The sequence below is a fragment of the Chelonia mydas genome, chromosome 11 (assembly GCF_015237465.2).
Source record: "Chelonia mydas isolate rCheMyd1 chromosome 11, rCheMyd1.pri.v2, whole genome shotgun sequence".
Taxonomy (NCBI): Eukaryota; Metazoa; Chordata; order Testudines; family Cheloniidae; genus Chelonia; species Chelonia mydas.
Window position 1 is genome coordinate 74,592,793 of NC_051251.2, and position 16,489 is coordinate 74,609,281.

The 16,489-nt window shown below is 49.7% G+C and overlaps 1 long non-coding RNA gene across 3 annotated transcripts; it reads right to left on the reverse strand.

Moving 5' to 3' along the window:
* Positions 1–6,251: 6,251 nt before the first annotated feature.
* Positions 6,252–12,721, reverse strand: LOC122462497. 3 transcript variants are annotated; one of them, XR_006285059.1, is made up of 5 exons: positions 12,636–12,721; positions 10,721–10,840; positions 9,216–9,288; positions 8,285–8,438; positions 6,252–7,582 (listed from the first exon to the last, which is right to left on the reverse strand). It is a non-coding gene; the product is annotated as an uncharacterized LOC122462497 (long non-coding RNA). The 3 variants fall into 3 exon arrangements; XR_006285057.1 differs by lacking the exon at positions 6,252–7,582 and having other exon boundaries at positions 7,870–8,438; XR_006285058.1 differs by lacking the exon at positions 6,252–7,582 and having other exon boundaries at positions 7,920–8,438; positions 9,216–9,344.
* Positions 12,722–16,489: the final 3,768 nt, after the last annotated feature.

Sequence of the window (16,489 nt, forward strand, 5' to 3'; positions counted from 1 at the left end):
TCTGCTAGTGCCTGGCACACACTTTTAGCCCTGGTGTTGCTTAGAGCTACTGCTTCCGGCCATCGGGTGGCAAAATCCATGAAAGTCAGTATGTACTGCTTTCCTCTGGGTGTCTTTTTCAGAAAAGGACCCAGAATATCCACAACTTCTCGCTGAAATGGAACTTGAATGATGGGGAGTGGCTGGAGAGGGGCTTTGACCTGGTCTTGGGGTTTTCCCACTTTTTGGCATACCTGACAAGACCGGACATAGGTAGAAACTTCCTTGCCCATTCCCTCCCAGTGGAATGACCTCCCCAAACGGTCTTTGGTCCTGTTCACCCCAGCATAGCCACTAGGGTGATCATGGGCTAAGCTCAAGAGCTTGACTCGGTACTTAGTTGGAACTACCAACTGTCTCTGAGGATGCCAGTCTTCCTGGTGTCCACCAGAAAGAGTTTCCTTGTATAAAAGTCCTCTTTCTACAACAAACCTGGATTGATTAGAAGAGCTGAGAGGCGGTGGGTTGCTCCGAGCCGCCGTCCAAGCTCTCTGGAGATTTCATCTGCTTCCTCTTCGGTCTGGATCTGTTCCCTTGATGTTGGAGACATCAGTTCCTCATTGGATTGTGGATCTATGCTTGGTCCCTCTGGAAGCGATGTAGGGAATGGGGCTGTTTCCATTGACTGTGAACTGCTCTCCGCTGATGCACTATGTTGGGGTTCAAGCTCCGGCTGAGCCTCTTGTGTAGGGTTATTGGCTGCTGCCGATTCAGGTTTGGTGGGGCCTTCTGGTGTTGGGGTTGTAAATACTGGATTCAGTGCTGGCAATGGGTCTGGTGCTAGTTGTTCCTCCGGTTCTGGTTCTGGGACTGGCTCTGTCTGGGTCTCTGGGACTGGATCCACTACTGCTGTTGCAGACATTGGCCTGGGGTCTGGGTCCAACACCTCTGACTGGATCCTGGTAGAAGTTTCCAGAACAGAGCTAGGCGTGACGGCTTGTATAGCCTGGCTGCGGGTGACCATTCCCATCCTCTTGGCTAGCTTCACGTGATTGACCAAGTCTTCCCCCAACAGCATGGGGATGGGATAATCATCATAGACTGCAAAAGTCCACGTTCCTGACCAGCCTTTGTACTGGACAGGCAACTTGGCTGTAGGCAAATTGCAAGGGTTGGACTTGAAGGGTTGAATCGTCACTTGGATCTCTGGGTTGATTAAATTGGGGTCCACTAAGGAAGCATGGATAGCCGACACTTGTGCTCCGATGTCCCTTCACGTGGTGTCCTTCTTCCCGCCCACACTCACAGTTTCCCTCCGCTCTGAGGGTATCTGGGAGGTATCTGGGCCTGAGGACCTCTGGTGTGATTCCGGTGCAACGAACTGTAATCTGTTGGGGTTCTTGGGACAGTTGGCCTTTACATGCCCTGGCTCGTTACATTTAAAACATCGTCCAGCTGACGGGTCACTGGGGCGAGGTGGGTTGCCGGAGAACGGTGTGGCGGGACAATAAGGTGTCTGGAGAGTTCCTTGGGGGGCAGTTGGGGCCTTGGGGTGCCCCTGGTAGTAGGGTGTGGTCTGAGGTTGTCCCTTCTGGTATCTGCTCCAACTGCGACCAGTTTTTTTCTTTTCTGCCACCTCCACCCATTTGGCTCCAATCTCCCCCACCTCGATTACAATTTTGGGCTTCCCATCTAGGATGTATCTTTCTATTTCCTCAGGAACACCTCTAAGAACTGCTCCATTTGCATTAAGAAGGGCAAATCTTCTGGAGATTTAACACTTGCTCCCGATATCCAGGCATCCCAATGTTTCACAATGTGGTAGGGATGTCGGGTAAATGACACATTTGGTTTCCACCTTAGGGCTCTGAACTGCTGACAGGAATCCTCAGGTGTTAGCCCAATTCTGACTCTCGCCTTGGTTTTAAACAGTTCATACTTGTTCATGTGTTCCTTAGGCATTTCAGTCGCCACCTCAGCTAAGGGTCCACTGAGCTGCGGCCTCAGCTCTAACACGTATTGGTCTGTAGAGATGCTGTACCCAAGGCAGGCCCTTTCAAAGTTTTCTAAGAAGGCCTCGGTATCATCACCTGCCTTGTAGGTGGGGAACTTTCTGGGATGGAAAGTGGTACCTGGACAAGGATTGCTAGGGTTTGTTGATATATTCTGCGGAGCCTTTGCCTTCTCCATCTCCAGTGCATGCTTCCTCTCTTTTTCCTTTTCCTCCTCCTCATGCTTCCTCTCTTTTTCCTTCTCCTCCAGTTCTTTGTCTCTTGCCCCCATTTCTTTTTCCCTTGCCTCCATTTCTCTCCTGTGAGCAGCCTCCATTTCTTTTTCTTTGGCCGCTTGTGCATCCATCTCCATCTGTCAGAGTTCTACCCGACTTTCATATTCCTTTTGTCTTTCCTCAGCCTCAAATATGGCTAATTCCAGCTTCTGTTGAACAGGGCAGTCTGTCATCCTAACCTCTCTGTTTTTAACTAACTTTACACCCGAGAGTTAGAAAGAAAACAAAAAAAAACTTGGCTTGTAAAATTTTGCTGTGCTGTCCAGATACCTATGTTCTCTGATAGTGATTGTCAGCCTACAGAAAAATCCTTAAAAAAAAAAAAAACCTAACACCTTTGTCTCCAGGTAAATAGGCAGAAAACCCCTCCAGTTGCTCTTAGGGAAAAAAAATACTTCTTCGGGTCTCTGAAGACTTATGAATTTCCCTGCAGGAGGTTAACTACCCTGCCTTTAGGTAGAGAAAACTCCAGCTCACAAAAGACAATCCTCTTTTATCTCTGCTCTGGCCCCCAAGCAGAAAAAAAAGCTCTAACTGCTTTCAGCTTAAAACCTGCTTTCCAGCAGCCCAAAGGAAAAAAATATTTCCTTTTAAAAATCTCTGCTTCAGGTTCAAAAAATCTCAAATTGATCTCAAAATAATTTCAAGTTAATTCCACCACTCTGCCACCATGTCAAGGTTCCTTCCCCACTCTGAACTCCAGGATACAGATGTGGGGACCTGCATGAAAACCCCCTAAGCTTATTTTTACCAGCTTAGGTTAGAACTTCCCCAAGGTACAAACTATTTTACCTTTTGCCCTTTACTTTATCGCTGCCACCACCAAGCGTCTAACAGATATATAACCGGGAAAGAGCCGCTTGGAAAGGTCTTTCCCCCCAAAATCCTCCCCAAACCCGACACCCCCTTTCCTGGGGAAGGCTTGATAAAAATCCTCACCAATTTGCATAGGTGAACACAGACCCAAACCCTTGGATCTCAAGAACAATGAAAAAAGCAATCAGGTTCTTACAAGAAGAATTTTAATAGAAGAAAAAGCCAGTAAGCAATCTAGTTAGATATGCGTTAGATTCTGTTTTGTTTAAATGGCTGATAAAATAAGTTGTGCTGAATGGAATGGATATTCCTGTTTTTGTGTCTTTTTGTAACTTAAGGTTTTGCCTCAAGGGATTCTCTATGTTTTGAATCTGATTACCCTGTAAGGTATTTACCATCCTGATTTTACTGAGGTGATTCTTTTACTTTTTCTTTAATTAAAATTCTTCTATTAAGAACCTGATTGCTTTTTCCTTGTTCTTAAGATCCAAGGGTTTGGGTCTGTGTTCACCTATGCCAATTGGTGAGGATTTTTATCAAGCCTTCCCCAGGACAGGGGGTGTAGTGTTTGGGGGGATATTTTGGGGGGAAGACGTTTCCAAGTGGGCACTTTCCCTGTTCTTTGTGTAACACTTTGGTGGTGGCAGCTTTTAACCTAAGCTGGTAAGAATAAGCTTAAGGGGTCTTTCATGCAGGTCCCCACATCTGTACCCTAAAGTTCAGAGTGGGGAAGAAACCTTGACACATATTCATAGCTCTACCTGCTGGCACAGTCTGTTCCCCAATATTCCGTTCCCAGCTCTGATGCTGCAGAGCCTTGCCTGTGTCCCCATTCCATCATCTCTTTTCCAGTTGTAACCGTGCCTTAGTGGGTCACAACTGAGGATGCCAAATTCACGACAAACTGCTGAGAAATAGGGCAAACAACCCAAAACTGGTGGTTATTCTTTTAAAAGATATATGAAACCAGCCACAAAAGTAAACTTCTGTTTCACCACACTGGCTAACAAGAAAACATAAAGGCAGTTTCCTCAGGCATTCCAGTTCTTATATCACCACCAAAAACAATGGATTCAGAGATGAGTGGTTCTTTACAAGCAGTCTAATCAAATAATAGGTTCTTCAGATCCCAAAGGTCCAGTCACACACCAAGGTCAATATATAACTCAGATCTTACCCCAAAATCACGCTGGTGCCAATCCTTTAGTATCTAAAATTCATTTAAAAAAGGGGGGGGGGGGGAAGGTGAGAGTTAAAATTGGTTAAAGGAATCAATTGCATGCAGTATGGCAAAGTTCTTTGTTCAGGCTTGTAGCAGTGATGGAATAAACTGCTGGCTCAAGTCAAGTCCCTGGAGTACGTCCACAGCTTGGATGGGTCATTCAGTCCTTTGTTCAGAGCTTCAGTTTGTAGCAAAGTTCCTCCAGGGGTAAGAGCAGGACTGAAGACAAAAGGGAGGTCTTTCCAGGGTCTTTTACAGCTTTCGCCATGTGGAGGGCATCCCATTGTTCTTACTGTGGAAAATTATAGCAACAAGATGGAGTTTGGAGTCACATGGGCAAGTCATATGTTCATGCCCAATTTCCCTCACTCTTTGTAGGAAGCCATTACCTACACTCCAGACAGCACCTTTACATGACGGCCCATTCAGTGTAGATCGGCGTCTCCCATGGTCCATTGTCCACCAAGTGTTCCTTGATGAACCACTTAATTTGAACAAAAAGAAAAGGTGTACAAGTGAGCTGTAGCTCACGAAAGCTTATGCTCAAATAAATTTGTTAGCCTCTAAGGTGCCACAAGTCCTCCTTTTCTTTTTGCGGATACAGACTAACATGGCTGCTAATCTGAAACCTGTTAATTTGAACAGTCCCTTCAAGATGTGCTGGCTAGCTACCTTGTGGACTGTACTCTAGGAGCCAACATTTGAAATCCAGGTATAGAGCCAATACTCATAACTTCAAATACAAAAATGATGCATGCGTACAGATAACATAATCCTAACCAGCAAATCCTAACCTTTCCATAGACACCTCACTGAACAGTCGCAGCTCATTGGCAGGCTCCCCTTGTGTTAGGATTTATAAGGGCTGATGTTCTGCTGTATTACTCTGATGATTTCACTAAATTGATGACACTTTATTCCAGTGCAATATCCTTGTTAATTCGTTGATTCACTGATTTGAGCATAACTGTATCGTTTAACCCTTAGTTAGCTCTATAGTGTTTACAATAATTTAGCCTTAGTGATGTGTGGTCTCGATTTGTTCACTTTAATAAACTGTATAAGAGGGACATCGGATCTTAATTCTTTCAATTAGCAACATGTACCGGGACCATGGAGAGCCTAGGTGGAGATCATCCGGTCCAGCCTGGACCCTAATCAGCTCTCTCAAAATTAACCCTTTGGTTTCCCCAAGGGAACAGCTGAGGGGGCACCATTCTTAGATCCAGATGCTCAGAGCATCACAAGAGAAAATAAGCTTCCCCACCTAGGTTTTCTGAATTGAGGGGGGCAATGTGGGTGAGTGAGCAGGGGTCAGTGAGGTGGGGGTACTCCTCTGAGTGGGGCGTGGCTGGCTCTGCAGTCACTCTCATGGCCAGGCCCAGCCTGTGTCACCATCTGGCTTGCCCAGGGGTTGTGCCGTGTCAGGCCCAACTGAGGGTGTGGGTCTGTTTAGAGTTGCTGTAACTGGAGGTGAAAAGTTCAGACACTTCAGCCACCGTGGTGTTGGCAGAGCAAAACGTATGTGTGTTACCAGGGCATATTGGGACATTGCTGAGAGAGAGCAGAGTTAAGGGTGTGGGAGCATTTCCTGATGTTCAGAGGTTTGAGTTTTGGTGATGTTGATGTTCTGCAAGGGGATGACATCTCACCAAGCAACCGTAACTCTGCACTGAAGAAGTTTTTTCCCCGACTGCCCACTAGATATTTGCAATTTAGCCAGGGCTAGGGTGACCATATTTTCCCAAAGGGAAAATGAGACACCCCATGGGCCAGCCTGAAGCCAACCAAATGGGGTCAGCCCAAGCACTCCCTGCTTCCTCCCATGTGGGGCCAGCCTGACCTCCCCCTGTATCCCCCAACCAGTGCCGCCCCAGTGCCTAAGCCCCACCCCACCCCCGCTGCCCACCTGCACACTGGCCCACCCAAGGCTCCACTCTCCTCCCTGCATGCAGGGCCAGCCCCAGCCCTCCCTGCCTCCCACCTACATGGGGCCAGCCTGAGGTCCCCCTACCTCCCGGTGTGCAGGGGCAGCCTGTGCTCTCCTGCAGCCCACTCGCGTGTGGGGCCGGCCCGAGCCACTCTCCTGAGCTCTCCCTCCAGCGCTGGGCTGGCGTTGCAGCTCGCCCCCGCTTCACGCATTTGGGTATATTTTTGCCAAAAAAGTGAGGAAGGGCCTAAAAAAGGGACTGTTCCAGTCAAAATGGGACGTATGGTCACCCTAAGCAAGGCCGATTCCAGGGCTAAACACTAAGAAAGAAAAGAATGAAAATAGCCATTGGTCAGGATCCTCTCCCTGCTAGCTGCCCTGGTAAAGGTGGGAAGAAGCAAAGGAAAGTGACTCAGAGCCATTCCTTCAGGGGAGAAGTGTCACCACTGCCATGCTGAGTATCTTTAGGATAAGGGAGAAGAAGTAAAGCAAATGAAAAGAAAGAAATTAGCAGATGTCCTTCCCCTCCCAGGCCCCTGAGGACAAACTGTTCTACACACACCCCCTTTGCCTTATATTTAACTTCTCCCATTGCTCAGAATGACTTCTAGTAACACGCCCTAGCTGTGCACCCTCCAGAGTTTCAATGGGCTTAGGATCCGCTGAGTAATGTCCATTCCTTTCCCCTTCCCCCTGCTCCAGTGCCCTAGCTTCCTATCTCCTGCTAGACAAGGTAACTTCCCAGTGCAGGCTCAACCTGCTTTCTGCTTGGCCACATTGACTCCCCAGCATCCTGTGTCTCATGCCCCTCTGGTGTCGGGGGAGAAGCAGAAATACAGTGAGAGGAGAAGCAAGAAGCCAGGTCAGTCAGTGACACTGCCTGTTCGGCCTCAGTGGTTTGTCTGCACTGCTGGGCGGTGATATTGTACCATTCTGGCGCTGGGTGTGTGTTTGTGTTTCAATCAGTTCCGGTCATTTCCTCCATCGCCCAGCACTGAAGTCAGTTACTCAGGGGCAGGTCCTGCGTGGATCTATTTCTCTTCCTGCTGCCGTTTTCCCACCGCATCTGTATGGTTTGGGGCTATGGCAGGACACGTGATGGACTGTGGTTCTTTTTGTGGAGTTGTGCTATGAAAATCTGCTGTGTCAGGAGAGCCTGTAAGTAGGTGGAGCCCCCAGTGCTGACAAGCCCTGTAGCACCATGCACCAGACAGCGACAAGGAGACAGTGCTTAGGACGGAATGACCCTATTGAGGTGCAAACATCTGGGACAATGGGTGAGCTGCACCCTTCGCAAACACGTGCAGATGGCTCCTGAAGGGAGCAGGGAAAGCAGGAGCCGTGGAACCTTATAAGGAGAAAAACAAAAGGGACCAGATGAGAACGCGGGGGCTTAAAATAAAGAAACACACAGGAACAGGGACAGGAAGAGGAAGTGAGGGGTGAGGGTGGGAGAGAGAGCAAGGTCACAGAAGCTGGATGAAGGGTCCAGGAGAGAGGCCACCTAACATGTAGAAGCCTCATGAGGAGTGTGGGGGGAGGAGCTGGCTACTTTGCCCCAGGACACTGCCTAATCCGGGGTCTTGGACCCAGCACAGAGAATCCCCTGGAGTGATGAGGAAGCTGAGGCAGGGACCCAGATTTAGTTTTTATTGTTTTGTATGATTGTACTCTCGTCTGCTTTACATGATGAAGTCTAAAAGTCTCAGCACAGGAGCGAGCAAGCAGCTGCACACCGGGGAGTTTCTGTGGGACTTGGTAAGGGGAGCTGGGGGGAGGGACTGACTGGTGTTTGGTTGATTGCTTTTTTTTTTGGAAGAGACAATGAAGATGACCGGATATGGGAGCTGCGGCATGTACGTTATCCGGAAGCAGGAGCCTGAAAAGAGCTTCCTTTGTATGAAGAACCTACCCACACACTGCTAAGCTTCCCAGAGATCACCTCACTCCTCGAAAGGCTCTGGCCAGTGACCAGGCCTTCACACCCCTCCCAGGTGGTTGTCTGTGGTTTCTAGTTCATAAGAAGCACTGTGGCCCAGAACAAGCGTACCCAGGAATCTCCGAGTCACTCTTGTACCCGCTAGAGGCCTCTCATCTTGTCTTCATGCTACGGGTGATGAGCAGTCAAGGGTCTTTCACCAGGGTGGAGCTTCAAAGGCTTGGTCTGAGAGTGAGACATTGTCTTCCCTTCTCCCATGGATTTCCTAGGAATGACACTTACCTTTGTTTCTCTAGCACCTTATTTCAGAGTCCCTTGAAGCTCATAGAGCTTCTCAAGGTTTCCATTTGCCACGTCTCCTCCTTAAAGAACTTCCATACAATCCCACCATAATACAGAAACATTTGCCTTTTCAATACAGTGATCTCCTAAAACACTGAACCTTGGTTCCATCAAGTTTAACCTCATTCTGTAGGGATCTCTCAGATTGCAATTTCCCGCAATATCTATCTCACTGCCACTGAGTTGCGTGGTAGCCTCACTTCACTCGGACAAGAATTGCTACAGGCTCAGGGGTAGAGACCGTGTTCCTGCCCCTTCCACCCCCTGCCAGCTCAGCCTCTGGTAGCAACCAAGCCTTCCACCCTCGAGTTATTCACTTTCAACACTGAGCAACAATTCATAACACAGATGATAAGGTTTGCCACCTTCTCTCCACTAATGTCTGGGATTATGTTTGATTGTTAGTTCTTCCAAATTACTTGCTGCATATTTTCAGGGTACAATTCGTGTAGCTCATTTGAGAGCACTTTATTGTGAGCATTTAGTGTCTGAAATTTGGGCAGTCAGTAAGTTAGGAAGTCAGGACTCGTGGGTTCCATTCCTCCTAGACCCTGGGGAAAGTCTCCCAAGGGAAGGCAGGACTCTTGGGTTCTAATCCAAACTCTGCCACTGCCTGCCCATTTGATATTAGAGAAGTCACTTCACCTTCCTCTGCCGTAGTTTCTTCATCAAGAAATGGGGGAAAATAATCTTCTCCTACCTCTCTCACTGGGCGGGAGCAGCTGTGAGGATCCATTCAAGCGTCTCTTCAGCCTTTGGAACACCCCCTGCTCCTAGGAAGTGCAAAGAAGGGCAGTAAACGACGCCTTTCCAGCCTAGGGAGGATGATCTGGTAGGAAGACACAGGATTCTGTGCAGCTTGGGAAGCAGGGTTTGCAGTGATTACAGGAGGGTGCGGGCACCCCTGGGTGCTAGCCCTGTCTTTGGGGGTATTTAGCCTCTATTGGCTAGACCATGAGTCTGGCCTGGAACCCTCTCTGTAGCTGGTGATTCCTGACATATTGCAATAAGCTTGGAGACAGAGGGAGGTTAAGATTTCTTGGGGCCCTGGGAACAGAGAACATTTAGGCTCCCCACACTCCATTAAAAACATGAATGATCAAAATGCATGAATACAAAGACTCCATTCAGTGTTTACACACTGCATTAATAAGAAAGCAAATCATATCCCAGTTCATTATGCCTAAATTAATGGCTCAAGTTTTCCACATAGAAAATGAATGTGGCTAGGTGTTATTCACACCATGACACAAAGGTGTTCACTGCTAATATGGACAACACTGGTGGAACACGAATCTGTCGTTCACCGGTCAACAAGCGGGTCTTTCATCTCCCCCAGTTTTCTTAAACCCTGACCATTAGGCATTTTTTCCCCACCTATTGATCCTGTTACAGTCCAGTTTTTCTACTGTGGAAGCAAGGAAGTCTGAAAGCCAACAGTCACAATTCCCGAAAGTAACTTAATGAAAAGAAATAATCCTAACCTGAGGAAAATTTACTTTATCATTACGAAATTTAAGTTTCAGCTTAAATTGGTAAAAACTGATTTAAAACAAAGTTTGCAACTGATCACACTATGAAAAAATGTTGAAAGAATCTGATATGTGCCAAAGTGACTCTTTTGGCTTTCTGCCCAAGGCAGTTCACGGCAAACCATTTTACCAATTAAGTTTTAGGCCTTACTAGTTCAGCTAATCAGAAAGTAGTTTATACAGATACATTCAATCTCACTTTTAAGAATAGGCCAGGTTCTGATTAGCCAGAGAACACAATGGATGTTCAGTCATTACTAAGCCAATGAGAATCTAGTTTTTCCAAGAATCCTGCACAGAGAGAGAGAGAGTATTCAGCCCTCCATTATAGATAGCAATGCCTCCTCATCGGTGTATTGGAGGGGAAAATGTCACTGGAACTTTCTCACAATGCAGCATTATGTTGGGGAAACACCACCAACAGGATTCATAACACAACCCATGAGCAAAAAACCTACCCCAAGCAAATTGGGGCATGTCCTTTCCGTTTGGTTCTTGCGTCCAGCAACCCAAAGTCACCCAAAGTCCCACAACCCAAAAGTCTCTGTCCCTGGTCAGTGCAGCGCCAGAGTTCAAAAGTTTATCTGCAGTTTTACCTCCCAACTTGGGTGGAGGTGCGGGGGGGAGGGGGGTTTAAGGGGCATCTTACGTGATCCAAAGCCAATTGCCCCACCTCTCCACGGGGCTCTGCTCCACTCCAGTCCACCAGCCATCCCACAAACGGCTCCACTCTATCAGCCGCTCTGCTCTGCCAGCCGTCCCATGAGCAGCTCCAACCATTCTGCAAACTGCTCTGTAATAGGTTTCAGAGTAACAGCCGTGTTAGTCTGTATTCGCAAAAAGAAAAGGAGGACTTGTGGCACCTTAGAGACTAACCAATTTATTTGAGCATGAGCTTTCGTGAGCTACAGCTCACTTCATCGGATGCATACTGTGGAAACTGCAGAAGACATTATATACGCAGAGACCATGAAACAATACCTCCTCCCACCCCACTCTCCTGCTGGTAATAGCTTATCTAAAGTGATCATCAAGTTGGGCCATTTCCAGCACAAATCCAGGTTTTCTCACCCTCCGTCCCCCCCACAGACAAACTCACTCTCCTGCTGGTAATAGCCCATCCAAAGTGACCACTCTCTTCACAATGTGTATGATAATCAAGGTGGGCCATTTCCTGCACAAATCCAGGTCCTCTCACCTCCTCACCCCCCTCCAAAAACCACACACACAAACTCACTCTCCTGCTGGTAATAGCTTATCCAAAGTGACCACTCTCCCTACAATGTGCATGATAATCAAGGTGGGCCATTTCCAGCACAAATCCAGGTTTTCTCACCCCCCGACCCCCATACACACACAAACTCACTCTCCTGCTGGTAATAGCTCATCCAAAGTGACCACTCTCCCCACAATGTGCATGACAATCAAGGTGGGCCATTTCGAGCATAAATCCAAGTTTAACCAGAACGTCTGGGGGGTGGGGATGGGGTAGGAAAAAACAAGGGGAAATAGGCTACCTTGCATAATGACTTAGCCACTCCCAGTCTCTATTTAAGCCTAAATTAATAGTATCCAATTTGCAAATGAATTCCAATTCAGCAGTTTCTCACTGGAGTCTGGATTTGAAGTTTTTTTGTTGTAAGATAGCAACCTTCATGTCTGTGATTGCGTGACCAGAGAGATTGAAGTGTTCTCCGACTGGTTTATGAATTCTTTTATGTAGAGACTGTCCAGTTTGACCAATGTACATGGCAGAGGGGCATTGCTGGCACATGATGGCATATATCACATTGGTGGATGTGCAGGTGAACGAGCCTCTGCCATGTACATTGGTCAAACTGGACAGTCTCTACGTAAAAGAATAAATGGACACAAATCAGATGTCAAGAATTATAACATTCATAAACCAGTCGGAGAACACTTCAATCTCTCTGGTCACGCAATCACAGACATGAAGGTCGCTATCTTACAACAAAAAAACTTCAAATCCAGACTCCAGCGAGAAACTGCTGAATTGGAATTCATTTGCAAATTGGATACTATTAATTTAGGCTTAAATAGAGACTGGGAGTGGCTAAGTCATTATGCAAGGTAGCCTATTTCCCCTTGTTTTTTCCTACCCCTCCCCGCCCAAGACGTTCCGGTTAAACTTGGATTTATGCTCGAAATGGCCCACCTTGATTGTCATGCACATTGTGGGGAGAGTGGTCAGTTTGGATGGGCTATTACCAGCAGGAGAGTGAGTTTGTGTGTGCGGGGGCGGAGAGCCAGAAAACCTGGATTTGTGCTGGAAATGGCCCAACTTGATGATCACTTTAGATAAGCTATTACCAGCAGGAGAGTGGGGTGGGAAGAGGTATTGTTTCATGGTCTCTGTGTATATAATGTCTTCTGCAGTTTCCACAGTATGCATCCGATGAAGTGAGCTGTAGCTCATGAAAGCTCATGCTCAAATAAATTGGTTAGTCTCTAAGGTGCCACAAGTACTCCTTTTCTTTTTGGGCTATAATATATCTTCAGGCCCCCCCACTACTTAACACAACACTCAGTAATTTCAGCTCTTAGTAAGTTTAGCTCTTTCATGATACCAGCGTGTAGTAGAGAAGCTTCAGTTCTAGTGCACCATTGGCCCAAAATGATTTCAGCTCAGCAATCTGTAACTAAACTGCAAAGAGAATCAAAATGAGCTCTGATATTTTACAGGAGAGAGGGAAAAAAAAGTACAATTAACATGTAAAAACCTCCTACAGGACCCATACTACCACAAATTAATACTTACCAACAACCTCTCTCGACTCACTGAGAGTTGGAACCCATGTCCCTTGCCTAGCGAGTGCTACTCAATTGATGGCGAGTTCCTCCATCATAACAAAAGGCCAAGTATAGTTCCACTGGCCTTGATTCACATAATCAGGATAATAACAATTTATTCTTCCTGCCCCAAATAACAGAGAAACTGAGGATCCCACAGCAGCCAAAGTGACCATTTGGGCAGCTATAGGCTCATGTGAGGCGGGGTGGGTGTGCCTATGCAAATGAGATCAACCATTGAAGTTCTTTTCCACAGCTTGCCACAACTCACCACCAGATGTCAGGGTGGAGCTCATCCTGACTCTGCTTACATCTACAACTATCTGGGTTTGTCCTTTAGTTTTTATCCCCCAACCCGGCTTGGCATTGGCATTCACACAGCAAGAGACGCCCGTTAGCCCATGTCAACAGTCGCTTGCACTGACCATCTTTGTGAAGTAAACTTGGGCAGGTCACAATTCATTTGTGAAATTGGTAGCTGAGTGAGTTGGGGCTGGAAGCTGTGGTCCAGTGTAAAGAGAACCACATCAGTCCCTGCTGCGTGAGGGGGAAAACACACATAAAGATCTTAAAGGTACGGTCTGGGGTAAACAGCACTATGGTGTTTCATCCACTGCAAAGGAGGGAGAACTGTACTGCAGAAGGCCTCATATCAGATGGGCACGGGCTGAATAATGCCCTGTCACAATGGACAAGGCAAAAACCCACACTGAGATGCCAAGGCTGTGAACCACGTGCATGGGGAGGTGGGCTCCACCATGGTCTCAGAGGTGCAGGGGAGGTAAATGGGGTTCATCATGACACACTAGGATGGGGTAAATAATGCCACATTGTGAGACTCAGGGATAGGGGTATGCAAAGGCCTCAGAACTGAGGCTGGAGGCATAAAAACCCCTCAGGCCCCCGCGTCCTCCTCGGGCCCTGGAGCAGAAGGTCCCTGCCTCTGCCTCTGCCCTGCAGCTCCATGCTGCCTCCCTCCAGCAACCGCTGCCCCAGGGTCCTGGTGCCCCTCCCTCGATACCCAGAGGAGACTGACTGAGCCTGCCCTTCCACCTCACACCTTCCCTTTTCCGCCGGGACCCTCCACCAGCACAGGGGGCCCCCCGCCCGCAGTCATCGCTCCTGCCCCATGCTGGGCAAGGGGCAGCCCCACCCCTCGCCCCCCGTGAGGCTACAGGCAGGGGAACAGCAGGGGAGGAGGCGCACGCAGCTCCCCCCGGCACCCACCACGGGGAGGCGAGGGAGATTCCTGGACCTGAGAGGGGCCCTAGGAGCACATGCAGTGACAGTGGTGGGGGTGAGTGTGCTGCTGGGGGGTGAGAAAGGGGGCCTCCTCCCCCAGAGGTCGCTGCTGCCGGCAGGGAAAGGGCTGGGGGGAGTCCTCTTCTCTGGCCCCTGGCCCAGAACAGCCTGCCTGCACCCCAAACTCATCCCCAGCCCTGCCTCACCCCAGAGCCCACACCCCAAGCCAGAGCTTTCACCCCCCCACCACACCCTCAACCCTCTGCCCCAGCCCTGAGCCTCTCTAACACCCCAAATCCCTCATTCCCAGTCCCAGCCAGAGCCCTCATCCCCCCACACCCAACCCTCTGCCCCAGCCCTGAGCCCCCTCCAACACCACAACCCCCTCATCTCCAGCCCCAGCCAGAGCCCTCATCCCCCGGCACTCCAACCCTCTGCCCCAGCCCTGAGCCTCTCTAAAGCTCAAGCCCCACAGCCCCTCACCCCCCACACTCCTACTCTCACCCTGCGCCCCTCCCATACCCCAAGCCCCTCACCTGCAGCCACACCCCACAGCCCTCCCCCTGCACCCCCTCCCATCCCCAAACTCCCTCCCAGAACCTGAACCCACTCCCTCTGCACTCCTTCCCATCCCCCAATTCCCTCCCAGAGCCTGCACCCCAAACCCCTGCCCCAGCCTAGGGCCTGCACCCCAGACCTCCCCCACCCAAACTCCCTCCCAGAGCCTTGGGCAGGTGGGGGGAGGAGTTTGGGCGGGGGCGAGTTCTGGGCACCACCAAAATTTCTACAAACCTGCCACCCCTGCCCACGCATGGGCAGCACTGGCAGCAGAAGAGAGGGCGCAGCAGCTCAATCGTCCTGCCCTCGCATCATAAGATTTTCCCAGGGCCCCCCAAGTTGTCCGAGGCCCCTGGCCATGGGGCCCCTGGGCCCGGGAGTTCATCCGCCACGGCCTGGAGGGGACTCGCCCCCGGCCTACAGCAGCGATGGCTGCAGAGCTCAGGATCCCGCGTCCCAGGAGGCCTGGAATGCCGGGCGCAGACGGAACACGCGGGGAGCCAATCAGAAGCCAGCGCTCGGAGACAATGGGCTTGGTTTACATTGGATTGTTGGCTGTTGGTGGAGTGGAGCGGAGGGAGACGCAACACAGCCGGGGACGGGCTGGGACCAGATTTGCTGGGACCAGATTTGCCCGTTACTGTGGGGTAGGCTCCTTTATTAGGGTTACTCTTCTGGGGACCGGGGGATTCTGTAATTCTATCCATGTACTGCTTATGTCACATGTGTGTTCATATGGAGCGCTACTCCTCCCTTCTGCAAGTCCCCTCTGTCACGACGGGACAACTCACCGGTGCGGTGCCTCCTGCTGGTCCTCTGGGAATTAGCTCTTTTTCCAGCTTACGGAGCGCCCTCTGCAGGCCGGTGTCTCGCCTGCCGCTGGCCCCTTGTCCCTCCCCGACCCCGGTGCCCTTTACACTGGGGTTCTGCCCCAGCAGTACCCCCACACTCTGGGTCTCCCCTCCCAGGGGAACTCCCAACCCTCTAAACCCACCTTGCCTCAGTGGCTACTGCCAGTCATCATCTAGGCCCCTCTCACTGGGGCAGACTGCAGTCACTAATGGCCACTCATCACTGATAAGGGGTTAGGATGAGGTGCCTCTGCCTATCCCTGGGCTACCCCTCTGCAGCCCCTGTACCTTTCATAGACCTTCAACAAGGCACCTGGGGGTTTGCCAGACTGGAGATTCCCAGTTCCCTTTTGCCCTTCCCCAGCACTACTCTGCTTCAGGTACTTTGCTCCCAGGCAGCTAGCCCTTCCCATCCAGGGCTAGAGTGAGATTCCCCTGCCTTCTGGCCCTGCAGCTCTTTTATCAGGGCCAGCTGGGCCCTAACTGAGTTTCCCCCAGCTCTTCTTAATCCCCTTCCGTTCTGCAGCCCTCTCCAGGGCTGCTTTTAACTCTGATTTTGCAGGAGTTGGGCTACTGCCCCACTACACCCTCCCAATGGAGCTATCCTGCAGGACCTAGATTCCCCACGGCTGGCATCCTCCAGCCGTAAAACCAGAGGAACACGTGCACGCGCGCGCGCACACACACACACACACACACACACACACACACACACTCTCTCTCTCTCTCTCTCTCTCTCTCTCTCTCTCTAACAGAGTAAGTCTGAGCAGATTGGGTCAATCAGCACTTTTAAGCTGTCCCCTTTATATGCCCCTGGGTTCCATAGGAGGGGCCAGCAAACACTTTCAAGCTGCAACCCTAAAATGCCACAGGTTTAGCATGTCCCTATCCCTACTTTCACGTCACAATTGTACTGGTAGTAACCCACTTGATGAGCAAACCCCACAGGATTTGGGGTGCTACAGGGATCTTTAGCTTAG